The 27,946-nt window shown below is 38.7% G+C and overlaps 1 long non-coding RNA gene across 1 annotated transcript in view; it reads right to left on the bottom strand.

The window, feature by feature from the left end:
- The window catches only part of LOC144194158 (uncharacterized), a 58,219-nt gene that overhangs the window by 16,328 nt on the left and 13,945 nt on the right, over positions 1-27,946 (bottom strand). Inside the window, exon 2 of the long non-coding RNA XR_013325846.1 lies at positions 18,728-18,834. This is a non-coding gene — a long non-coding RNA (uncharacterized LOC144194158). The remainder of the gene's footprint in view (positions 1-18,727; positions 18,835-27,946) is intronic.

The following is a 27,946-nucleotide window of genomic DNA, read 5'->3' as shown; positions in this document are numbered from 1 at the left end:
CAGAGATTTAAAGAAGATATATTAAAAAGACATCTATTATAAATAAAACGCGCAATCACCGGACACTTCATTTAGAAAACTGTCGAAAAATCTTTCAAATAAGTATCAATTAGCAGTGGGTTACAAATACATTATTCAGTTAAGTGACAAAATATAATAATCGTATTGCGTCATTATGCGAAGACTGGTAACACAAGATTTAGTTTAAGTACTAACAACTGCCTAGTTTGAAATTCTGAGAGTTTTGCAACTAAACATTCTACAGGAAATGTAATTTTTAAAATATAACGATAGGATTTATTATTTTGGCAAAAAGAGAGCATGATTGTTTTTGGAAAATAACTCATTGGCTGACATTAATGGTGGGATTCTTTTGTTTTTAAATCCCGCAGTGAATTTAAAGTCTTTTATAACTAGTGGAAACGAATGAAGATCTGTTAATTTTCTGCCAAATCTCCCACTTTAAATGGGTTGGAAGTCGAGCTTTGTCAATGGCAAGCATAATAACAAAATCCTGGTGTACATAATATGGTCCATTAACCTTGCATTTGTGAGGACAGCATTCTATATTAGCTGCAGCATCCTGATTGATTTTTGTTGTGTCTAGACCAGTAGATACGCCTTTGCATTTTGCTAAAAATAAATACACGGATACAATTTTTCGTGTCTTGTTTAGAGAAATTCCCTTTATGGTAATGCTAGTGCTAACAAGCGGACTTAGCAATAAACTTTAATTAACTGTTGAAGTTCATGCATGGAAGATTTCTGACTTTATTTAGTGCTATCAATGTACATTGAACCAGGATGAGAACCGATTTTTAACCTCCGTCTTTCCTTGAATTTCACAAACGAAAAGGCAGCTTACGAGGTAACTGGCAACCTTCCCAGTTCAAATTCATCTACCGTCTATCGCCATCAATTCTAGCCAACGAGTTACAGTAAAATTTTCTTCACATAGTTCTTCCGTAGAATCAAACAAGGATCACTCAACATGGCCTCATCACAAACTGTGTGTGTACTTTAAGTGAACCTGCGAGAGGAAATGACAAGAGTAGCAGCCTAAGGGCATCACTCCAAAGACTGTGTACACACATACACACGGCGAGAATCACCCCCAGCCCGTTTGAGACGCTGTGCAAGTAAATCACGGCGCCACACCCACCCATAAATCTGAAGCAGAAACAACACGGCAACAACCATTAAGAGGACAGAGCATGGCACCATGAGTCACTGTAAAATCCCGGCTCCACCTGTACCCGTCTCCCGAAACGGTCACGAGGTGAATTGCGAAAAGACACAAACGTATCAATAGAACCAAAGAGAAGGAATCGAGACCTTAGACTGCGCGGCGTTGACTGCACTAGGTCAGGAGTTCAAGAATGTCTCGAGGAAGTCTTTGTTTTTTAGATTTAGTGCCAAAGTTCAATTAAGCCTCTGACTCACAAGTTCACCAACTTTAATGATACGCTCGCAGCGGATGCAAACGGCGCCGGAGATTTACAGTGGCCGTCAAAAGACGACGCCGTAACTCTCGCTTGTCAGCTTTGCTGCTCCCGGCGCAATGAATTACTCTGTCTCTTCCTAGATGACGCCTTCTTTTTCGGGCTCGTGTCATATGCGGTAGGCGCTTGCTAAAAAGAACGAGTGGAGCCTCAACAAGACTCAAAAATAACCAACCATAAGTTAGGAAGAATGAATCGATGATTTGGTGATTCTTAATGATCCCATTGACTTTGATTTGCTTTGTACTTTGTGCTTTTGCTTTGTACTGTCTAACTTATAACTATGCCTGTTCTTGCTACTTTCACAATGAAATTTCCCAAATACGGGATAAATAAAGTTATTCAATCCAATCCAAAAAGAAAAAAAAATCACGAAAAAATGGGAAGAATCCAAAGAAATGAGTGGAATGAAATATAATCTTAGGAGTTCATTCCCTTTCCGTAATTGCCTATCCTCATAAGGGTCGCGGGGGTGCCGGAGTCCATCCTCGCCAACTAAATCCCCAGGCGGGGCGAATCAAGACAAACAACCAATCACAGCTAAGGGCAATATAAAGTGCTCAACAAGCCTACCCTGCAAGTTTTTGTAATGTGGGAGTACTCAGAGAAAACTCACACAAGCCCTGGGAGCTTTGAAATCATGTGAAAATTCAACGTACGACATTAAGGGGCGTGGGCTACTATCTGGTCAAACTTGCACCGGGTTCGACACGTGCCCCCTGTCATTATTTGCATGCGTGATAACAATGACTTTGTATGGGAACCAATCGCGCAGCGTGGAAAAAATACACAGCCTGAAAGTAGCATAAAGAGGGTCCGGGAGGGACTGGGCCTGGACTTTCTCTTGGGACTCACTGGCAAAGGCAACAATGGGTCAGCGGGGCTCTTTGTACGCTTCCCTCCTTAATCAAACTAGCCACAGGAGTGATTGGATTTTAATACTGCTGGGCCCACCGTAATGGCGTGATGGACGGGGTCCGCTGAATTGGAGCAGGATGTCAGGCCTGTGAGGCCTCCATTAATGATATTGCTTCATTTCTTAAAGTGGCAGCGACCACTCGCCACCAGGCTGGTGGCTGACCCCTGCCCTCGGCTTTAACATTTTGGGGATACTGTATATTTTTATATATTTAATGTATGTTTGTGTTTTTCAAGGGGGCGGCTTTTTGTGTTGACTACTCCTAAAATCTACAGAGATGCACATTTAACAAGATGGCTGCTATAAACACCACTAGATGTCCAATACGTTTGGAGTTAGGAACGTAATATTTATTTACCGTATTTTCATGACTATAAGGCGCACTTTAAAGTCTTAAAATTTCTTCAAAATAGACAGGGCGCCTAATAATGTAGTCGTGAAAATACGGTACGTTATTTGGACCTATATATTTTTTAAAAACTTGAAATAATGTTTTAAATAAAGACGTCAAAAAAATTTAGCTCGGATGACTGCTGTAATGTTTCAATGCCATTGAAAATGTCTAACCTTAAAAAACAAAACATGTCCCCTGTTTATTTCCTGTCTATTTTTTGAGGATAACAACAAGGTAAATCATTCAAATGATACTTTACGTGAAATGAAAATCAGCATAACTCATCCACTAATGGCTAATTCAGGCTAGTTTTGACTTCCGCGCATCAACGAGAAAGATGAATTAGCATATTTAGTGGTCTTGGCTGTCTAGTGTCAGGGGGGACGCTGCCCCACAGGAGGAGGTCACGTCGGTCAGGCCGCCGCAACGCAGGTACGAACCTCTGCTCCGAATTAAAAGCAGAAGGTCCGGGGTGAGCCTCCCTGACCGCGCTGACATAAATAACAGAGATTTACAAGATTTTTAAAACACTTTTAACAATACTCTGGGTTTAATGTGCTCTCTGTTTAATAATGCACTTTAGGCTTTAAGAGCACGATAAACAAACCAATAATTCACTGTTTTTTATCATCTGAGGGTGAAATGCGTTCAAAGAAGAGAGTGAAGGGATGTCGCTTGATGTTGTTGCCAACGTTTTCAGACGTAAACGCAAGGTCTCTTTACGCTCCGAGAGATTAAAGTACGCCGAGGTGGATCTACCTAAAAAGATGGAGTGGAAGGCCATGCTCAGGGAGGAGTAAACAAAAGACTTTGGGAAGAGAAGAGTTTTGCTTGCGATATCTTTAGACATCGCAATCAAATGAGATGCTTGCTGGGAATGGCTAAGGTTGATCTGTTCCTAGGATCCTTTGCTTCTGGATTTTCCCATTAGAAATATAAGGAAGAAAAGTCTAGTCTGGGTTCAAGCCAATGAGTTTAAATCAAGTCAAAACATGGATATAATTAACTCATGCCAAGAGAATTTGGACTTTGTCTCTTGTCCGATCATGTTCGTTGGAAAACCATTTTTACATAACTATTAATAATTACTTGAATGAAAACCATGGCCTCACACAAAATCCCTAGCCAACACGGTGAACACTATTTTGCTGGTTTGAGTTGTGTCACATTGCCTTTTGTGTGTCTGGGAAAACTCACAGTAGCAACTGGCCTGCTTTTCAACTTGTGAAGCTTTGCAGAAAAAGTCAATGATTCTCTAGCCCGCCAAGAAAAACGTCAGTAGTGAATAACAGAAAAAATTATGAATCTTTCGGCAGCCGGCGGATGTTACGCTTGGACAAAACACGTACTAAGAGATGTTTTTTCCTCGGGACAGAACGTACGCTTGTGAGAAGACAACTGACGTCTGTGTTAGAGCGAAGACCTGGAACTGATCTCACACAAACACATAGACACACACACTCACACACTAAGGCTGACCCACTACCAGCCGCCACAAATCACTGGGCCATCTCGTATAATCCTCCTCCAGCAGCGCGGCGGCATTAAACATCCAAACAAATTGCCACTCGTCAAGCGCTCACAGTGGGGAGGACGGCAGAAGGAAACGCAAAGGTTGCAAGTGCGGTAACTCCTCTGCAGGGCTCGGAAAACAAATGAAATCGTAACCCTTTACTTCATTTGACAATAGCGATAAATTCTGGCTATGGGACAGAGACATTAGAGAATTCACCTATTCTGTAGGTTTCATACTCATATCTGTTTAAATGTACAGACGCTCCCCTACCTACGAACGAGTTACGTTACGAGCGATTGTTCATAAGTTGAATTTGTTCATAAGTTGAATTTGTTCATAAGTTGAATTTGTTCATAAGTTGAATTTGTTCATAAGTTGAATTTGTTCATAAGTTGAATTTGTTCATAAGTTGAATTTGTTCATAAGTTGAATTTGTTCATAAGTTGAATTTGTTCATAAGTTGAATTTGTTCATAAGTTGAATTTGTTCATATGTTGAATTTGTTCGTAAGTTGATTCAGTGCTATATTTTGTATTATATTTTATGTTTAAGGCCTATTAAGTATATTGAAGGTTTATATAAGTGCGTTTGTATGTTCAATGCTTTACTTCATTTGACAATAGCGATAAATTCTGGCTTTGATTCAGGGACATTAAAGAAGTCACCTAGGTTTCAGTACTCATATCTGTTTAAATGTATACTGAAGGGACAAAAAATGAAAACTATACTTGTAAATTGTCATGTTTCACTGCATACCAAAATGTGCAATGTTTACAGACTCTGTTTTGAATGGAAACAAATCTACGAGATTTAACACCTACACTAGCTCCAATCGCTTTCTTTGAAGGCATTGCGTAATATATCGGACTAAGTTCACCTTGTGGGAAGAGCTATATTTCTGATTTTAACTTTTAGTTTTTTTGTAAATCCACCCTTTTTTCCTGATTAGGGCATGCTGGGAGTCTGTGATTTGAGGAAGTGACACATCATTGAAGGGCAGCCACCGACTGGGCCATCTTGACTGACCTGACTGACATGGTTGACGTTGAGGGCAAAAGGTGTGTAAGAAAAACGGAAATTTCGGCAGATCTGCAGATGTCCGTGGGCACACTCAAGTCCCAGATAAGAACAGAGGGCACGGCTCTATCTGCTTAGAGATCTGACACATGCCGAAAGCTCTTCGGTGGACTGACTTAAGACTTATCTTTACAGTTTCCTATACCACCTACTGACAGATCCCCAGGACTGTGTAAATTCCTTCCCCACCCCCACCTTAAAACAACTCTGTGCAGACAATGAGACGAGACTTTGTGTACTATAACAGAACAGAGGAGCTTTAACAAGGCGTATGAGAGAGAGAGAAAGAGAGATAGGGACAAACACAAGTTTCAGGTGTTGCAATATGTGTTTGAAAATGGACAATCCTTGAAGTGAGCTCATCAAGCATGACGTCTGCTTTTTTTCCTGACTGTCTTGTATTTGAAAACGGAGTGCTCAGTTCCTAGTTTGCGAGATCTTCTGGTTGCATATTGGCTCAGTGAATTTTTTGATGAGTCAAAGGAAAGATTTAGGGAAGGAGGAGGGTGAAATATCTCATGAAATGACAACTGTATCTTCCTTAACATAAAATAAATACCGGATTACAGAATGAAGAAACTCCTAACCATAATCCAAACCTTGAGACCATTGTATTCAGAATTTAGCACTTCATCAAAGAATCCAATGGTAGAACCTGAAACTCCAGCTTCATTCCATTACCAAAACCTAATTTAAGCCTATAATTCAACAAGTGTTCGCTATTTCTCAACCCAAAGGTTATGGGTTCGATCCACTGCCTACCATATCTTTTTCCACCTAATTATGATCTAGCAAAAATGTTGTGTACTACAAACATACATATTTTGTTTTGTTTTGACAAAATTCTTTTACATTCTTGCTTTGTAGCCATTTAATAATGATCGGATTGGGCACATCCCTCCTCATTACTGTACAACCTCAATTTCAATGAAGTTGGAACGTTGTGTTAAAATAAAATAAAACAATACAAATATTTGCAAATTCTGTACAACCTATACTGAATTTATCACACTACAATAAAATGATATTTATACCTTAAACTGATCAACTTGTCCTTAGCAGATTGTTAACTGAATTTACGGCTTCAACACATCCCAAGAAAAAGCTCTGACAGTTGGCAAAGAATAACAAAGACTGCTCCTCAGTTTGTCCAAATTTGCACCGCAAATTCACAGCGAATGGAAAAATAGGCTCTTTTTAGTGGTTTTCGCAATGTCGTTTTTTACTATAGGGACGAGTAATTTATACACAGGCGATTCTGCGGGAACATTTATCATGTGTGCTAGTTGTTCCCCCTTCAAAGTTCTCATTTTATGACGTGCATTATTTCTTGTGCACACACATAAACAAAGCCAGGGCTGCCGGCACTGAATCAGCAGCCCGTGTCACCGGGTGGCCCCGGGTCAGGCCTGCTTTCTTCTGCCGCCAGTGCTTACATTAGCATGTGAAAGGCTGAAGCCGAGGTCCAAATATTCCCTCCAAACACTCGGAAAAAACTCCACTACGTAGTATTGGTAAGACGAATGACTCAAAGGAAGACATTAAACATTGATGAGTTTTTTTTTTTTTTCGTGGTCGCATCCTACTTCATCGCGCACTCCTGGAAAACCTTCATCAGCTCGCTTGAGCTTGTCCATAATGGAATTCCGGAAGGCACCAGGAGTCTGTGTTTACATTGCAAGTGCCTGAAAACCAATTTAGCCACGTCAGCCTCATTCGTCTTATCAATGCGCAAAGGCGTTGCCCTGTCGATGGAACATTTGAAAGATGAAAAACAATCATTGATTTTAATGCCCGTGCCTCTTCTTCCGCGGACCGAGAAGGAGAGGCAGTGCAAAGTGAATCGCCGCAACAAGTTCAGCTGCTGCGCCACTGTTCATTTTTTAAATTAGCAGAGTGCCAAAGGGCGAGGGGGGGGGGTGTTGAAGCGCGGGCTAACGTATAAATATTCAAAAGGAACACGTCGTATTCCCGGGCTGCTCCTTCTCTTAACGTTTCTCTACGGCGAGCGGAATCATGTGTCATTCACCCTAATTGAATTTATCAGCCACTCTCATTCAATTATCCAATATAATATGCAAATAAGATGAACAATGGCCAGCTCATGCTAATTATTTGCATCAGAATAATTAAATTGGACACATGCGCTGGAGGGAAACTGAACTACCATAAAACAGGGAGCAGATTCTTTAATTAGGCCAGCAAAAATTTTATTAGAATCTGTAATCTGCCCGTAAATTGTGCGCGGGTGGCCGTGCACAAGGGGGACATTACTCTTATTGGAAAGCGCTCCCTAAAGACTGGCTCAGGGGAGTGGCCGGCAATACGGTTGTTACCAAGGGCAAATCCATCCTAAAACAGGTTTCCCATTTATTATATTATAGCAATAATCTTGGGAATGTGAACATTAATAAGATTCTGCAAACCACAACGCTGTTATTATACTAAGCCAATGATAATGCGTTTGTCTGAAGCAATCTGGACCCAACAAAGTTTGAGTCAATTGCCATTGTGAGTCAATTGCTATAGCTTTGTTCCAGTCAGTTACAGAATTCCCATGCAAACATCCACAAACAAAGATGAAAAAAAACACACCAGTGTTATTTGTCATGACAATAAGACGCAATTAAATTTCATTCCACATACATCTCGACAGAGACAATTAAAACATCACAGTCTTTGGGTATTTAAACAGCTATTTGACAAATGGCTTATTTGGATTCAAGTCAGGTGATTAATTAGGCCATTACAAAACATATTTTTTTGCAATAATTCAGTGGTTACTTATTTTGGGACATATTTGTCATGAAACGACTAAGACATGCAGAATGTCAGCATTCATCTCGTGTGTTTACTTCCAAATCAGAAGGCTGGTTTAGGAATTATATTGTTTGTATACATGGCTTTACTTTTTCAGGGGCCAAAAATAATGAGATATTTTAACAATTACAATACTTGGTTACAACTCCTTTGCAGACAATTATAATTTGAAGCCTGAAACACAAAGACATCAACAGACACTTGATTTTTTTTTTTATCCCTGGTGATGTTTGGCAAGCCTTCAACAAGGCAAATCAACATCATTTTACTTTACTACAGAAAGTAAAATGCATACTTAATTGGGTTTAAGTCAGGTGATAACTTGACAATTACACAACATCCCACTTCTTTGTTGTAATTCTAGTTTGTTGCTTTGGGTCATTTGCGACGATAAACGCAATACGCTTTGTAGCACTTAGTTAAATACGACATAACATTGCTTGAAGCAATACGAATCCCTCTAGCTGGTTTTGTCCGATTTACTCGCCAACATTGTCATTCGTAAACGAAAATTCCATTCTACGCTTAATATACATAAGTAGAGCAAGTAGGAAAGGAATAGCGTCACAACTTTGGACTTTGCTCCTAGTTCAGCACAATGACGCCATGAACAGACACTTTGCCGCCAAGCAGAACCAAGTGTTGTGAATCATTTCTGCTGTTCCAAAGCGCCAGTGCATGCCTGGTAGTTGCTCCCACACAGACCAGACAACACGAACTGTAATCCCGGACTATACTCGGGCACGCATGCAAGCACCGCTGCCTCCGCACAACAGAGCGGCCACACACTGGTCCGTGTTGTGCCGCCGGACGCGCAATGAGTCACAGCAGCAGCGTCTTTGCACGAATTGCCCGAGCCACTGAAATATTTACAGACTCGCGTTTTGTTGCTTTGGCGGCTAGCAAGCAAAGGCCAAGAAGTAGAGTGGATGCCAAAATAGTCATATTTCAAACGGCGTAACGAGTTGTGAGGTCCCACCGGATGAAAATGTGCGAGTGTGAGTTTAAAAGATAATGATAAGAAAGGCTTCAGTGCTGTATCGTCCATCACGTTGTGAGCAGTGGGACAACAACATCTCGGTAACACCCTGATGTACCCCGTTCGGGCTCGACAGTATTTGTTAAACATGTCAGCGTGACAGAACAGCAGTGGGTCAGGAGCACTGAGGGATCAAAGCGCCAGTACGTTTGAGTGAAGATGTTGAGACGACTTACAGGACACAATACGTAGCGCCCGTAGCCAATCTGCTGTCTCTTTTACATTTTCACATACATCCACTGTAAAAGCACGTACAAGGAAAAGGCCAGTGTTTACTTGGCAGATCCCCTTTTCTCCGTAAGATAAGCACACGTGAAGCCTGAATGTAAAACTTCAATATAATCCGTCACGGCAGGTATACACACACTGAAAAACATGTTCTACGAACGTGGCTATGTTCCGAAGCAATACATCAAATTGATCGTCAATTCATTTTGGACAGTGGACGTGTATTTAAAGAAAAAAGATTTGTTGAAAAGTCGACTCGAGTTTGTTGTGAATCATAACTAGGGCAATTTAAACAGCAGTTTCACCGCTGATGACTTGCTGCGTGGGAACTGAACTTTATGCGTAAGGATTTATTTTATTTGGGGAATGGGCTATCTTTGTTGATATGCACTGCAGTTTCTTGACGTTATAAAGCGTTGACTCAGGGTGAGATATTTTTACGTGTCTGGTGATTCTGCCCTTCTTGAATCTTTAGCGGTGTGGTTATTTGAGTATGTATGGTAGTATTACAAAAGTTAAACAACCTTGACAGGGAATATATGGAAGTAGAGCTAGATTTTTAGGAAAAGTTGTGTTCCAACATACAATAATCAGCAGAATAGTAATCAAATAATTCACTACAAGCTTCTTGTTCTTTGTTTTTTGTGCGCTTTTTTTGCCAACCTCCCAAAAGAAAGTGCAGCCTCAAAAGACAGGTCACTCAAGTCTATTTTTACAGCTCGAAATAATTGAAATATCCCTTCAAAAAGAGACAATCTTTTAAAAATGTTAACAAAAAAATGTTAACAGTAATTGAGATATGAGAAAAAAATATCTGTAAAAAAGTGGAATGGAATTTACAACTTAAGTTTCAGAAACTAACAAGTTACCTATGTTTTTCCCCACAAATTACTGCAGTACACACAAAATTCCTCCCCAATATTTACAGCTGCAGGGCTTCATTTCATGCTACTTCCATTCAAGTTGTCAGTTGATGTCATAAATAAGGCCATTGCTATGACTTAATTTCAAATAGTTGTAAACCAAGTATTTAAATGTTTAACTAATTCATCGCCAGTTCAGGTAGAACATATGTAAAGTATTCAGAGTAGGTTGTGGTGATCAGTAAGAAACAGAAATGAAGAATGCTAATGTTTCAATGCCATTGACATTGACAAATGACCAATCCATTTTAACAAGGAGTGTTAAGAAGGATTGGACATTTATCACCGTCAACAGGAGCCAAAGAGTTCATGTTGGTATATTAATATTATTATTTTACACATGCAAAACAGCTAAGTTACTAAGTTACATTTTCCATGATTGGCATGGACTATTATTTTTATTCATTTTTCAGGAAATCCACAAACCAGCACCCTATTGTCACTAACTGATTCTATTTTCTATCATCAAACCAGCATGCTGTCTAAACTTGGGCAAGTTACCAGCTACCGACACAAACCACTGGCCCTGTCTTGTCTGTCCCTGTGATGGATTAACAAGGGTCAAATGTCACACAAGTTTATTCCCGTAGAGGAAACAGCCCATTCTATTGAGTTCAGGGCGCCATTGGGGGAAAAATACGTACCCAGATTGTTCTTCACTAAAATCTTACATCACCATAATTTATAGCAGGCAAACATTGCTTTCCTTATGTAGCATAGATAGATGCACTCATCCTTAGATCGCATATTTTATATCAAATGACTGGCAACAGCTAATATACTGAGTAAGCAAAAGTTTTTACCTTGAAGACAACTCCTTATTGCTAGATGAAAGGCAACATACACGTCGCTACAAGCTTGGTTAAACAAGATCATGTCGAATAAAGTAATTAGCTTCAAATTGCCAGTTGAATCCGCTAAATATCAAAGTTGTTCACAGCAACAAACAGCAGCCTCACAGCACTGCGGCGTCTAATCCCTACTAGCATTTCTAATGAGTCTGCAAACATTTTCCTTGGGAAATTTTGTGCCACTTTCCGCTCTAAATGAGAGAAGCACTTGTACACATCATCGTGTAAAATGCCAACTTCAAGTATTTAACTTTTACTCTCTTCGTAGGATGCCAAAGCCGCCACATAGCTTCTCCACAGCTACCCTGTCCTGGGAGAAGCTTTAAATAGAGGATTGAGAGGAAGGCATATTTTACCTTCCTCTCAATAAAATTAATGCACCTGGGACACTAAGGGGTTGGTAAAGTGGCACTAAAGAGACTCCATTAGGTCTTCTGGAGGGCAAGAGTTACTTCATGATCTGCTCCTTTAAGAATCGCCAATAGCAGGATTACTATAACCCTTTGCAAAAATGATGAAATCAACAAAGAATCCATCGGAAAATCTGTGCTGGAATTGAAAGAAAACGGTGCCTGACAAGGTTCCAACATGCAAAGTTAATCTGGCGATTCCATTTGTCTTTCCTTCGGATCTGAACGATTCCATTCCAGACTTGAGTGCTGATCCGTGTTTCTTAAAATCCGAAAGTTGCCATTTGAAAGTACTTTTTTTGCGTCATGTCTACGTATTTTGTTATTTCCTTCAATGCAAAGCAATAAAATGACTGAGACCGGCGATTTCCATCATTTTTGCCAAAGGTTGTCGTTTGGATAAAAGCGCAATTTTTTCACTAGCCAGCTAAACTTCATTGGCCGACTTGATTGGTGTGTGGAAAGAATACGCCAACAAGCGGCAGGTTTCTCACACATATTCAGTGACAAGCTCGCGTACGATCAAACGGCAGGCTGTCGTTAAAACGGAGCAGCTGGGGCTGACACGGCGGAGGCGTGCGGCCAAACGAAGGACCTTTGCGATACGAGATGTGGATTCGCTACCTCTTCTTGCTTCTGTAGAAAACATCAAGCCGGAGAACCTGGCATACAAGTGAATGATCACTACCAGTTTCCAGAGATTGGGACGTCTATGGGGCAAATATTCAAAATGTCCTTGACGTTTCAGAGTTTCTTTTACTTGTTTATAGCAAATATGAATATTCTCGACTAGATTACCCAAAATGTGATAAATGCCAAGTCTGTATGAAGTATTTTTTTCTCTAAAAAAAGATACGTACACAGGTTTAAAATGTCAAGGGTGGGGCATTGGTAGTATTCCAATATTGGAATGAGTCCTATCACTACTAAAAAAAAAATCTAACTTTACATTGACAGCAACAGAAGAAAGAGGACTTTAATGTCACCATATGACAGAGATTATTTCCCCCATTGAGAAACAATAGTAATCAAAAAGCAAAGCAATTTGACATTTAATATGGTGGGCTTAAACCATCCTCACAATGAGATCTCACTAATTTGTCTGTTGGCGACGGCTCAGGACATTGAGTACAAATGACTGGTAATTGGCCCATTACTCTCTCACGATGCCCGCAAGGATCCGTCTCACCTTGTCTGAGGGGCTCAGGTATGTCATTCTCCCCGCCCAACAACTCACTTTTCCTAAGGGGGAAGGATCTCTCAATCACGGACCTCCCTGGAAATGTCGGCAAACCCGGCAGGTCTGAAGGGGAGCGACCTTCCGTGGAGCACGCTCCTCTTTCACGTCTTTGTTGGAGGCTTTGCGCACGACAATAATTACGATCTCAAAGCCCTGGCAGCCTCGACACGTCACTACGACTTAAGCTTGTTGTTATGACATGCTTGTGTTAAATGCTTTCACCGTTGTGGCGCCTATTGTCAATTTGTCAGTTTCTGACTGAGGGCGCCACACTGAACTTTGGATTCATACGCCGTCGGCCACACTAGAGCTTAAGTGTGGCGGCTTTAAGCACACTTTGTAGGCCGCACCTCTTCCAACTCCACAATACCAAGTACAACTTTTCAGAAGTTCTTGCTGACTCCGGAAACATTTGCATACAGGGCCTAATTAATCTGGTTTCGTATCCACATATTACAAAATGTCATTCAAAAGAAATTGAAGACGGTTAACTTACTTTATGACCACCTAAAGCTCAAATTTTAACACCAAAACCAGTTAATGCTGCCCTTACAAACCACTCATCCACACAAACCTAACTTTAACCCTAACTCCAGCCCAGCCAAACATGGGCAATTTAAAGAGTTCAACCAGCTAACCCTGCCTGTTTTTGGGATATGGAATGAAACTTGAGTACCTATAGAAAATCCACACAAGCCCGGGCAAAACATACAAACCAAAACACAGCTAGGACCCAACCTGGCTAAAACCATCGACCCCAGAAGTGTAAGGCCAATGCGCTAAACACTCAATCACTGTGCCGCCTGCAATCAAATGACTTTTGAAAATTAAGTTAATATAGATGGCAACAAAGTGGTCTGTCTACCAAGGAAGTTAATCTATTCCGATTTTGTGAATGAACAATGGCATAACTGGATACGTTCAGGCAACAAAAACTTCCTCCAAACGCATGATTGCTTCATCGCGGGATCTCAAGGAGAACGGCAGCTTTATGTCTGTGTGTTACCTAATAGCAACAGCGTGACGGACCATGATGGTTTACATCTCCGCCCCCTCTACCTCCGCGCTCAATTAAAACCCCCTCATGAATATTTATGGATATCTACCGGCCAGTAATTCATATAAACGATGTTTCCGCTTGCGAGCGCAGACCGGTCATGTCGTCTTGTAAACACAGCTCAGTCATGGGACTGTTGCGCCGCTGTAATTCCAGAACTGGTGTGAATTGGGCCTGGGGCCAACGCCTTGCAACTTGGCCATGGTAGAAGTTATCGGTTTCATCAAAGCGGCATAGCGCGGATTTGTCTGTCACCAGTCTAGCAGACGCGATGAGAGATGGGGAATGCCGCAGGGGAAAAATAAGACCGAGGTCAAAGGTGTGATATTCCACGACCAAATTGATAGCGATCGGTTGTCATTTTGACATAGTGAAACGGCGACTGGTACACGTAGCAGGATTACAGAAATATTTTGGAGTTGGAAATTGAGCCGACAGTATGAAAGGAGGTGATTTTTTCAGTCACCACGGCACTCTTTATAAGCTTCAACAAAATAGCACAGCCTATTCAGTGGTTACACTTAATGAAACAGGAAGTATTCTGTCAGCTAACAAATAGATGGATATAACATGCAGCTTGGTTTTGATTGGCTCTTGAGTATTAGTTTTTGGAAATTGATATTAAACAGGCTTTCGGTGATCAGGGAGAATATGTTTAACTTGAATATGTGCAACTTGAGTTTTAGTCACCGTCTAAATAAACTATTAAAAATGTGCAACTTATACTCTGGAAAATACTGTAATTACCACTGCTTACTCATAATTTAAGTACCTTTGCTTTCAATGTATTTTTTATTTTTTCAACTTTTTATTCGTGCAGCACAATTAAACACAAGTTATTATTGTGCTGCACAAATAAATTAGCCTTGTCATATTTAAGGTATAATTAAACTTGTTAGGCAACTATTTTCAAGAACTTTGTAGGTCATAGTAAAAAAAAAAAAAATGGAGCCTACATTTGTGGATGTCAAAATTGCAGGAAGGAAATGCCAAAACATGGCACCATGAATACAAGCTCTTTTCTCTATATTATTAATCAGCTGCGGGCCAAAGGCGATCACCAGCAGTCACCGTGACAGATGCTTTGTGGTCGGCTGCCAAATGAAGGTGAAGTGAGAAGTCTCGGAAGTGTTTGTAAAGGAGCCCAGCAGGTCATGTTAGCCCTGTTCGGATAACCACGGTTAAACACGGAGGCCAAGCATGAAGCATGTACAATGAGTTAATTCTCCCGAGGACGCTTACAACATTGTCGTGTCAAGATATGGCAGGACGTGGGACTTCATTACTTGATCCCTCATATCTATAATGTTGAGTTTAATGTTAAACTAAAACAATAAGGCTAGCCGTTTCTTGGTTAGTTTTGTGTTACATTGTTTTCATGGTTTACATTATTAACCGTCTGACATAATACACACAAGGGAGGAAGCGTGTGGTATCATTGAAGTTGGAAATGAATACCTCCGCGAGCAGTGTTGGGATTAATCCGTAGTAATAAGGCGTTACGGTCCTGATAAAATCTCAGTAAAGTGTATAAAATGCTTTTGATGGCTGTCAGATCTGCCAGTAAAAAAGGATGGACGTCTCTTGTCAACAATTGTACTAAAAACATGACAGTTCTTTGATTTACAGTAATCCCTCGGTTAAGTTATAAATATTTTCCGTTTATCGCGGCCATGTCCGGTCCACATTAACCGCGATATTCGAGGGATTACTGTATTGATATTTTGTAAATGAAAAAATAAAAATAGAATATTTTTTTGTATTTTGTAGCTTTTTGATGCATTAAATGAAAATCCCATTAGTGTTGTCATTTTTATTGTTACTTAGAAAAATTGATTGACATATTTTATTAAAACAAAAAGGTAAATCCAATTATATATATATACACTATCTGTTTAAATGTACTCTGTTTAAATAAAAAAAAAATAGTAATAATTTCCGTTTTTTAGATTTAAAAAGTCTTTTAAATAGAATTTTATTCATGGGAAAAAATTAAGAGATAAATAGCAAATAGCCTATCATTGTTATGTTCTTTTGTAGACCACCCAAAATCAAGTGGTCTTTGAGTTCATGATCATTTTGTTTATTCCACCTAGTAATTTAACGCACAATGATTCTAATGCCAATTGATGCTGTATCATAAAAGCTCATTTTGTTCTATTTAATATTTACCGCTAGTTTACCTTAATCAGTGTCTATAGTTAGTTCTCTCCCAAGGCTGCTGGTGACCTTGCTTCTTTGGTTGGTGTGTAACAAGGCTTGCAGAAATCTCCCGAGCCAGGCAATTATACTTAATTGAAAAGTTATGTACTTGGCATGAATAATTGAAAGGAAGATTTCTGGAATTACTGCTGTATGCACAGATCCATACAAATCCACAGCCAATGAAAAAGATGATGTAAATGCTGGTGTTGAGGTTTTTAACAGAGGAAAAATTTAGAAGAATCAAAATATTTTAAAAAATGTTAAATGCGTTTTAAGTTAACAAGACACGAGTTCCACCTGTTTGAACGAAGTAATGTTAATACAGCCTTTCCAAGTTCTGTTTTAACCGATAACTTGATTAGTTTGAATAATGTTATTTTTTTCCGTACATATCTACAGTTTGGATCCGTAAGATGTTGAATTTGTCACGTCGTCATGTAAAGTGAACCGTGCAGACTAAACAACGCTCATTCACCAGCATGCACCGCACATGGTTCGTATTAGAGAGAGAGAGTAAGAAAAAAAAAACGTTTTTGACCTTATCACTCCTAGCGTGTGCAGTCAGTGACATCGAGACATCCATCGTAGAGTGGAAGTTAAAAATATATAGTTGTATTATATGATCTCAGGCTGGATTTAGGATTCTATCCCTGGTCGTATACATAAAATATTGTTTTTTATTGGCCAGTATGAATGGTAAAAGTCTAAAATGTCAATTATTTTTTGTTATATATACGCCAAGGAATCGTATTTTGTTACTTGGCGTAATAACTGTGTTTCCATGGTAGTTTAAAAAGTAATATTTGTTTTTAGAAAAAAATCAGCAAAAGTCTAATAGCTGCTGCTAACTGAAATTTCGCAACAAAAAGGTAGGTAAAGAAAACTCCTGAATTTAAAACAAACGAACTGAAATATCACCAAAACGTTGTCACGCTACCAACAGGAAGTTTTTCCCAGATATTTTCATAATAAAATGTATCGCAAAAGCACAATGGAAAAATTACTTTTTAAATAATATGATCCAGAATGTGACTACAGGAAGATTTACATAATTATTTCTCCACATGAAACAGATTTTGAAGGTTCCTCTTCCTTCAGTAAAATTTCACGGAACAAAACATCTAATGATGGCAGAGCCCGTGGGCCGGAACTTTGACACAACCAGACATGGGGGTCCAAAATGGTCCTTAGGGGCTGACTAGGGTGCAGGTTTGCATTCTAACCAATGAAGAGGATACATTTCCACCAATCTGAAGTCTTAAAGGTATAATCAGTAGATTTCATTCAGTTGTAGCTTCTCTCAGAAAAAAAATCCATTCGTTAAATGGTGCGTTTTTGCAAGAAAACCGTGCACCCACGGCAGCCCTTTGTGGAATAGTTTGGACACCCGAACTCTAGGACAACAAAATCCACTTGTTGACTAAGCCAACAACATCTGTGTCAAATAACACACCGCACTGTCTTTTAATAAGTTAATTAATGAGTTGTTATGCAAGAGCCATCCTAATAGAATTACCCTCCCTTTGCAAGTCGACAATTAATTGAAGACTTTAATACTCCTCAAGCAACTGAGATGCTTTTGTCTGCTTGTGTGCGACAAAATGAGTAAAAGCTGATGCGGGGGAAGAGGAAGTGCTGGACAGATAGGAGGAACCTGTTTCACTCACTTGCCAAATTCTACCTAGCAACCGACAATCTAATCTTTTTGACCTGATGACCTGTCCGTGCAGATAAGGGCGCCGGAGAGCAGACAGTGTGACATAGCCAGGCATGCGCCTTACATAACCTGTTGCTAGTGATCTTTCACTAAATTCACGACCAAACTAATTTCCAAGCACATTTAAAAAATTGAACGTTACAAGAAGTGAGAAAATGAGGCAAAAAAAAACAAACATTTAAAGTCAGCTCCTGACCAAATGCTACTAAATATCCACAGGGGCTTTGTTCTGATAGTGGACAATATAAAGACTGAAAGATCACATAATGACAATGATTTGTGATGGCTTATTTCTAGTATTTAAAAAAAAAACTATGTGGTTTGAATTCAAACATTTGAGAGTAGAGAAAAGAAGATACACAAAAAAGATCGAGAAGATGGAAGATGAAACTGACAATCTGATTTTTGACCTTGATAACCCGCAACATCTCAAGTTAGAGAGGTTTCAAAACATTCAAAAGGATTCTTTCTTTGACGTAGAAGAACAATGACTGGTTGAAAGAAGTGGACTTTAAAGACGTTAAAGCTTCAGATTCCAAAAGGCCATCTTATTTGAGCCTCTAAAAATATCTATTATCAAGTCATTCATTTATAAAGGAGCAAATAACCCTCAACACTGAAAATATACAGCAAATGTTGTTTGTTTAAGAGTTTTTGGGTATTAAAGAAATGGGTGAATGTTGGGGAATTTGGGCTAATATCTTGGCCTTTTCGTGATACCAACTAGCCCACTGAATTTTCAACAAAAAGACAAAGCCCTAAATTAAAAGGGCTGCCAAAAAATTGCCCTTACTGCCTATGTACACAAACAAAGTGCAGAGACACCTACCATGATTCTGTGGAGTCCCTCCGAAGCTCTTTCAGCAATAGACCGCTGCACCTTCATTGCAGGAAGGAGCGCTTCCACAGATCCTTCCTCCCATCAGCTTTCAGGCTCTTTAACAAAACAAATGGCGGGGTGTTAAGACCTACCGTATGCATGCATGTACATCTATCTATGCTTATTTATTTATATATTTTTTCATTAATTTATTTATTAACTTACTTATTACCTATCCATTTATGTCGAAAATGCCTTTCCTATTTCTGCATCCCCACCCTCTTGCTACTTTGACAACGAAATTTCCCGAATACGGAATGAATAAAGTTATCCAATCCAATACATGTATTGTAAAATTATAAGAATGACTGAAAATGGCAATTTTGGGTTTCCAAGGTTCCATCGTCAAACATCCAAACAAGAAATTTGAACATTATTGCAAGCAGAACATGGGCGCGATAGCATCAGGCTACATTTGTGGAGTTATTCTCAAGCAAGGCCCTGTTTATACCTTGTCATAAACATTTCAACATCCATGATAATTGTCTCCATCTGGCTATCCCTCTCCGACACAAAAAAAAAAAAAAACGGTGGACTGGCTCAACCGCACCAGTGATCGGCCCCCGAGACGCCAAATGTGGCCTTGCGCTTTTTTTGGTCCAGATCCTGGCGATGTGAGCGAGGTTCAAGTACATCCAACCGCCGCCTTCGGGCAGGTAAACACAGTAATAAGAAACTGTCACAACTGATTTGAGGGGCACGCAGATCCTGATGGCAATCTGTCGCCTGGTGGGGGAGTGCACAAAGATGAAGAACGTAGCCAGGAGAGACAATGATGTTGGAAATGGAGAAGCGAGCAGAAATGACAAGAGTGAGAAGGAGGAGGAAGCGGTAGTGAAGAAGAAAAGCAAAGGTGTCAGGGTGAGTGCGGTACAGTGATAATAGTGGTTCCTTTCAGTCGCTGCACAAGGGTAAGGTGAGACTCCCTCACAAACTGTGCTTTCTGGGCAGCGGCCCAAGCCCGGGGCTGCCTCATTGATTTGCGCTGGAGAAAGGTCCGATTGTGCAGCTGTGTGTGCCAGAGCACTTTTTGCACCCCAAAAAAAAAAACTCACCTTGCTTTACATTGACCCTCCCTGAAAATGTGCCATAATCTTCCAGGATATAAAAGGATTGTGTACAAATGAGGCTGCAGAAATTGTATATGATTCGTTTCCTAGTCAGGTGGGTTTACTCAAAAAAATTACTACATTTATTTATTTTTTTTCTTCCAAGTCTATGAATCAAACCCCCTTTGATTAGTCAATTCAGGGTGGAGGGGATAAAGTGGACCCCAGGTGGCCCCCTCTATTAAAGGACAGATTAGGCAGGGTCCAACTAATTTCTTTAGCCTAATCTTATTAGAGGCAAAAACAGCTGTCAACTGTCACCATGGTGACAGTGCACGCTAGCAAATTCGGATGTTAATACTTCATCTTTGGCTCCTTCCATCATTGATCTAGAAAATGGTTATGCGATGCCAATCATAAAAATTCACATGCATTTTTTTTTGTCTTATAGTCCCAACATGTTCATATAAGGAATTGCTATAACCTTAAAATACGACAAGAATTCTTTTGCTAAACTTATGATTTCAGAAAAAATACATAAGCAGGAAATTTCGCCTAAATATAGTAAGTCAACGGCATAACCAAAGGGAAAAAGTTGCAGCTTATAGTTCGTAAAATACAGCAACACTGCAAGGCACAGCAACAAGTCAATATTCCCACTTATTTTTGTCACTGGCATAAAAACAAGATGACTAATGTGTATTCCAAAGTGGTTAATGCTTAGCAGCAAAGTGACGAGGCCCTGGAAATAGAAGCAGCTTTTGCCAAAGAATAAGCCTCGGTAACAAGTCAAATCTGTAAAGCGTTGGTATCGATATTTTGATTGGATAAATGTTGGGTTGATATGACGGGTAGGGGCGGCGTACTGTACAACCACACAGCGAGACATCCAGTATGCACAAACGTGGCCATCAGCACTTTTTGATTGCTCCTCCTTCTATGCAATTGTCAGTGAGCGACTCTGGCAAGAGACACACATGCTGAGGGTCCCTCTGTCCTATTTGCTGACAATCCTTGTCAGTGGGCTTGAGGGGCAATTTGGCCACTGACAAGCCTTCCTCGGTCTCCAGTTACCGGAGGAAGCATTCGAGCCAGCCACGCGAGACAATCAGAGGTGGCCGAATTCCTTTCTCTTTCGAGCTGTCTTTTTATTTTTTGGGGGGGGCCCTCTAATTCTCTCGGAGTCTCTTCCTCTCTTAACTCTTCTTTTTCACAATGGACAACACTGCCTGCTCGCAAGGCTGCAAAACAATGGGCATATTGTTAATCTGCCCATATGAAAGCCTTATCTTGTTGTAGACATGGTATTAAATTTCCTAGAGGGCCCCATGCGGCCAAACTAGGGGAGGGAGGTGCAGAGAGAGAGAGAGAGAAAGAGAGAGAAAGAGAGAGAGACGTGGATAATACACTGCATAATCTCTTCACCTATTCCTAAAGAGCTTAACCTCGTCCATGGCTGTTGGTTCACTGGCACCAAAGGGTTAATATGCACTGAATGCAAAGCAGCCTCATGTGGCTCGTCCAATGCAAGAAGTTGACAGTTGTAAGAAATGTAGGAAGTGATGAGTTCACTAGAGAGGTAAAAAGTGGGTATTCTCAGTTCCAGGCAGACTAATCTATCATGTGTATTCCAAAGAATATGGTTTAATTAGAGGAAAAAATATGAATTCCTTTTTCTCAAGCGTAACCTCAACTTGCATTAGCACGGCACAAAATCCCTTCTGTGGAATAACAATGTCTAATATCTTAGATTGTGCAAAATTTTAGAATTGACCTTGACAGGATGTGACTTTTTATATTTTTATATCACTAATGTATGTTTTCACGGGGAAAACACACTTTGTGGAGTAGCACAACCAGTTTCGTTATAGGCAGCTGTGTGTGATGACTAAAAAGGCGTTTGATTTGATTGTAAAAGTGAAGAAGCCAAATGTATATAAAAAAATATATTTTCATGAAGTGACAACTTAAGACAGAGCAGCCATTTGATCAATTTTGCTATAAAAGTCAAATGCAGGTATCCATTCCTTGTAATGTAATTAATACCCATTATGACACACACTTGTGCATGTGGGTATAATTGACATCACAAAAATGGCGCCCCTCATTCACTGTATATTTTTTTTGGGTTCAAAAATGGTTTTCTATATTAGAGGACTAAAATATTTTCATTTTGTATTCTTAATTACTTTGAGAAACTGTCTTCCACATGAAGATCATGCATATGGAGATCTGTCTGTCCTTTTTAGTGCTTTGAGGGACCAAAAAATATGATGTAAAAATAGTGTTTTATTTATTTATTCATTTATTTATTTATTTTTTACATACTATGAGCAATTGATAGATTTTCATAACACTCGGCCAGTGCTGGACTATATAATCTTAAATACCAATAAATGTTTAAATGAGCCCATTGCACTACTTATGTTTTCTGGAATTTAGCTTTCTTAACTTTGGGTGCATCATACCCTGAATTCCAGGACAGATGGTTTATCTGGACGAGGGGAAAGAGGATTATCCCAAGCATTTCCTTCAACATTTGACAGAACTTCACAATTTAGTTATCATTTAGTTTGATTCAAAAGAAACATTTTAAATACACCAATAGGGGTTTTAATTGCATGGAAAAAAGGCAAAACATGATATGATTTTGTTGTATTTATGGCCTCCTGACTATGTAATCTGTGTGAGGGGGGGGGAAGAAGACAAAAAAAATGGTCCGTCTTGCGACAAAGGATCATTGGGGATTACTTAAATCAGGGGTGGGCATCCAAAGTTCAGATTCCAGAGTTCAAACTGTACTTCCACATTTGTTAAAAAGAAGCAGGAAGTTAAAATTTCCTTTCAGAAGGCATTTAAGACACATTTCCACCAAGAGGTACCATTCTGTCCAAATCAATTCAACTGACATATCAGCCATTTGACACAAAATGATGTGCCAAAGAATATTAGCAAACAAAGGACAACAACAAAGAATCGCCAAACTTTGCCTCTGACAATTTTACCACTGTCGTTTAAAGAAGGATGCCAAAATAAGAGCACATGGAATAGTTTGTTACTCTTTACAACAGCGGTATTGTCAATAACATCGAGCAACTAATGTCAGTTAAGAGAAGGATATTTATTACTGGGGAGGCCTTTATTTGACAAAAAATATTTTTAAAACAATATACTGTTCATGTATTTTTCTAATAGTAAGCGTAAAAGTAAATAGTAAATAATCACTTATTTATTTGTTATTAAAATGTTTAAGCTTTTTTGGGGGATATAAAAAAGGGAACCGCCTGAAAATATGGAATTGTATTCATTAATTCTTTCAAAAAATAGCTTAAATCAAGATAAAGCCTTGATTATTTTTTCTTTTCCTTTATTTCAAATGTTTATTAAACCAAAAAAGGATTTTTTTTATTGTCACTCACCCTTAAACGGTCAATTCCTTTTTAAATTTCAATATCACTTAATTTTTCACATTGTAATAACCTTTCTACTGTGAAATCTTTATCAAGAAAATAACAACTTCCACCAAATAAAGCCCTCAAACTATAGTTTCCTGTTTCTTAAACATAATTAATTCCTTCCAATTCTTGGTCGTTCCTGTACCAATGAACATGAAATGGATAAATTGTTTGCTATTTGTCTTCCTGTCACGCTTTAGAGTTTTAAAAAATGGCCAGCTTGTCCGCACAAAGAACTGTAAACAATATTTTGACAATGTTTGTCTGGCATGAGTGTGCAATGTATTGTTACTGCGGCTTTTTTCGATGAGGGTCTCCTTGGAAGCGTTCAGATTTGTGGACTGAATGCTGACAGGAGTTTGGTAACAAGCCCAGATTGTGGACTGCGCACAAGTTAACACACACACACAAGCACAAATACTGACTCAGTTACTCTTTAGCAGCACCTACTGGAACAAGAGTCTCTATTCCTAATATATGTACACAACGTATCAAAATGACAGGGAAAAAGGAAGAGCTATTCTTAAAAATGGACACTACTGGTCAAAATTAAATACATTTATTTACACTAATGATATTAGAATATGTTGCATCAGATATCAGAATATATTACAGATATTTCAGAATTTACCTTGCCCGGATGTCACTTTTTATATTACTTATTTAAGATTTTACTTTTGATTTATGTATTTACTGAGAAACACGCACTTTGTAGAATAGCACCACTAATTTTGTAATACGCAGCTGTTGTATAATGACAATAAAGGCATTTGATTTGATAAAATGATATACTTTAAATGTAGTGTTATATTAGTTTTTCATTATTTTGTCATTTAAATGGTCAGTTATTGGATGAAAATCTTTGTGTGTTTTTCTTTTTAAGTTTATAAACTGTATGAGCCCCCTTTTCCTAAAATAAAATACTCTACTTAATGTTTTTTTTTCATATTTTAAAAAACTTAAGTATTATAGTAGTATGCATATATATTATAGAAATATATGTATTTTTATTTTTATCTTTATTTTTCAAGTTAAGTTTTTGTTACAGTTAAATTAGTCATACTGTATTGAGGCAAGAAAAATATACTACCTAATGTGATAATACATTTTTACCCCCCCCCCCCCTTTTTTTTTTACCCCCAAAAGGCTGTATAACAAAGTGCGGCACACACTTTACAAATGCCCTTTAAAATAATATCTGACAGGTGGGATTGACCAATATATTAAAAGTGATTTCTATGACAAGAAGATGCTTAAAATGACTAAGAAGCCTAATATTGCATTAAAAGGAAGAGAGAAAAGCTTTCCAAAGCAGTCATGCATCAATGGCAACATTAGCTTGCATTTTCCTTGAGTGAAATACAAATAGATAGAATACATAAACATAGCATGTACTACTCAGATGACAGCAATACTTCACTAGGTCACTTCAAGGAAACATGAGTAGGGGCGACATCACCAAAACAAAAATCAATAATTATTCATTTTTCCTATCTTGGATGCTGAAGTAAAAAAAAAAAAAAACAAAGCCAGTGTACATTAGAATATAAATGTATGAGCGCTTGTGGATGGATGATGTTGTTCTTGTCTTTTTCTATTAGAGGACAATCAGGGTCAATGTCTTAGGGGCTGTCCATACACATTACACGCATATCCCCACCACACGTTCATTAGCTGGTTATTTATGTGGACAGCAGCAGTTGTCTCCCTGCACTCGTCAAATAGACAAGAGGCGTTGTCTATGACTAACGTGGCCATTCAACAATATAAATGCACAAAATGTTAGTTATTTTACTCTATATTACATTTGCAATGTTTGTCCTGCAACCCTTAATGGAAATATACAGTCCAAGTGCCAAAGTTTACTTTAACCGTGTTATTCAAGAATTTAAAAAAGCAAAATAACAGATTAAGTTAAACTTGTACTAACTAATTGATGGTCTAGCACAAGTGTCACACTGGTGAGTTTGGATCAAACGCTTTTGTGTGTTCTGTAATAAGTTGAAAAATAAGTATTTATTTATTTTTTGCTAAAATAAAATTTTAGTATTTCAGACACTGGAGTATAAGTCGCACCAGCTAAATAATGTACAATATGTTTATCACACCGCAGTATAAATTGGCATAAAAACGGAGAACAAACATGAAATGAAGTACCAATAATAAAAAGGAGGAAATTGAGAAAGCCACAGCGACAAAAATGAAGTTGACACCCATGTTCTAGGCATCAGATCTCAACACACAGCAGCCTCACATTAATGATTAAAAAAACCCAACAAACTCCAAAGTTGCATTCTGACCCAAAGAAACTGGATTAACAGGCCCCGGAGATATACACTGAAAGGAAATGATGTAATCCAGCAGGTAGACAGATTTCTGCCGGCGTAATCTTTTCAGTTAATGGTCTGATTTACTAAAATGTGGCCAATCAATACATGGCGGAGGTGAACTTGCTGAAGTTACACTCTTGGCACATCTCACAGCAACAAAGCATGAGTTAATATTCATACATAAAAAAAAGTATTGAATTGGGTTTTCCTCCCAAAAAAAAAACGTTATACAAAGTTGAAGTCCTGGTTTTACAACTTAAGTGCATTCCAATAAATGAGGTAATATGCAGTGAGAAAGAAGGAAAACCACCTTTTACTCAAAATATAAACATTCTTAGAAAGCCTTTGTAAGATGAAGAACTGCCAATGAACAACAAAGCTCCTGAAAATGTATGTTGGTGTCCTTTTGTCTATCTAAATGTGTTAGAAGTTCATGCTCTGAATGTTGCCTGGCTCACACTCCTCAACACCAAAGATAGCACAAGTGGAGATGTTTCTCACACTCACACTTGCAGGAAGTGTAGTTTCTGGGGAAGCCCGTTCTTATCTAACACACACACTCGCACACAAATGCATACACACACACCGACCGACACATGTGCGTTCGAATCAGCTCTGTTTTCTGTCTCCAACATGAAAAGCGCCACGGTCTATTTTCATTTGGACATCAAGCATGCAAGAGAGGAAATCACTCGATACCTCTGACGGAAAAACGTTTGTGGTGATTCACCTGAAGGGGACATCCTCATTTTAGGAGAGGAAACTTAAATCAATTCATCTGTCATTGGAGGAACGATACTTCAACTGTACATGCTTTGTACTCTTCTACATTACAGCATCAGACAAAAAGCATATAATTTTAGCTGTAAGCTGCTGCATTTAAGACTAGACTTTTACTAAATGTTTTGAAGTAGGTCACCGATTTGCTTTGGGAAAAAAAATGCTGTAATGCATTATATTTATGGAGATAATTGCTGAATGGATTAACAAATGTAAAAAAAAATGAAAAGAATCTTTTTAAATCAGTACAGTTCAGTTGTATTTAACTTTACTAGATATTTACTTATAATGTTTTAGAACTGTTTCTTCTCAAAGAAAGTAGGAACATATTTTTAGTAGAATACTCCCTCCAAAAATATCTTAAAGTAAGCACATTATATTTTTCTTTCCATAGGAGTTCACACGTGTTTTATACAAAAACATCCACCACTTTTTCCAAACATTTCGTCTTCATACACTACAGAATTTTTTATGTTGACTGTGAGTACAGTACTCAGACTCCAAGTACTTCTTAGAATTTAATGAAAATTTTCAAGAATCACTGGTCTAAGAGATACATTTTGCCAGTAAAATATTCCAAAAAAGAAAAAAAATGTTTTAAAATGATATCTAATGCATAAATATTATTCCCATGCATCAAACCCAAGCGAGTGATCATCAAAAGTTTTACACTGAGCTCACTTTTTAATCCATTAATCTTGTTTTCACTTACATAAGCACAATATCTAATGTTGCCGCACTTATCACATCACTCATCCATTCTCATGCAGCAACCGCACACCCCTATCAAAGTGTTGTGTTGTTTTGCAACTCCAACCAATACTTTCTACTTAACGCGTACCCCCCAAAAAACGTCATATTCCACAATTGTGTAGATTATGATATTGATCGTCTGTAAAAGCATTATAAATATGAAGAGCATTGCTCCATTAAAGAAGAGAAGGAAGCCGGCTAATGCTAATGAGCCTCAGAGTGCCCATTCCAGTCCATTAAGGGCTCTTAGCACTGGGAAATGATGGTGTTGTCGCGAGGAGAGGCGAAAAAAAGAAAAAAGAAAAGAAAACTAACATAGCCACACAGGCCCGCCCGCAACTTGCATACAACCAAGCTAATGATGAATGCCACTAATGGACTTACTGTCGAGGCGAGCATGGGGCGGGCAATATATTTATTGCTCCATGCATGAAAAATTAGATTTGAGGATCTGATTCCTAATGGGTAATATGAAAGAGGAGCACTTTTATGAAGCTCTGAAAGTTAGACTATGTTATGTTGGTTGGAAGAGAGATTTACGTGATTTGAGGAAAAAGGAGACAATAACCATTTTTTTTCTCTCGCCCACAACTATTGAAGACAATTGTTTTGTGGCGTTGTACAGAAACCGTATTGATTTTAAATTACATCAGGCGCAAGACGGTTGAAGGAATTATTGATCTTGGTACACCAAAATATCGTTTTTTTTTTAAGGACACTTCATTTTAGATCATTGGCAAGGTTTCACCTATTTTCAACTGATCCCAACTTCCTTTGACTATTGAAGGTTAAAATGTTATT

This window comes from Stigmatopora nigra, chromosome 3, assembly GCF_051989575.1.
Source record: "Stigmatopora nigra isolate UIUO_SnigA chromosome 3, RoL_Snig_1.1, whole genome shotgun sequence".
NCBI classification, from domain to species: Eukaryota; Metazoa; Chordata; class Actinopteri; order Syngnathiformes; family Syngnathidae; genus Stigmatopora; species Stigmatopora nigra.
This window is presented reverse-complemented; position numbering and strand designations above follow the sequence as displayed.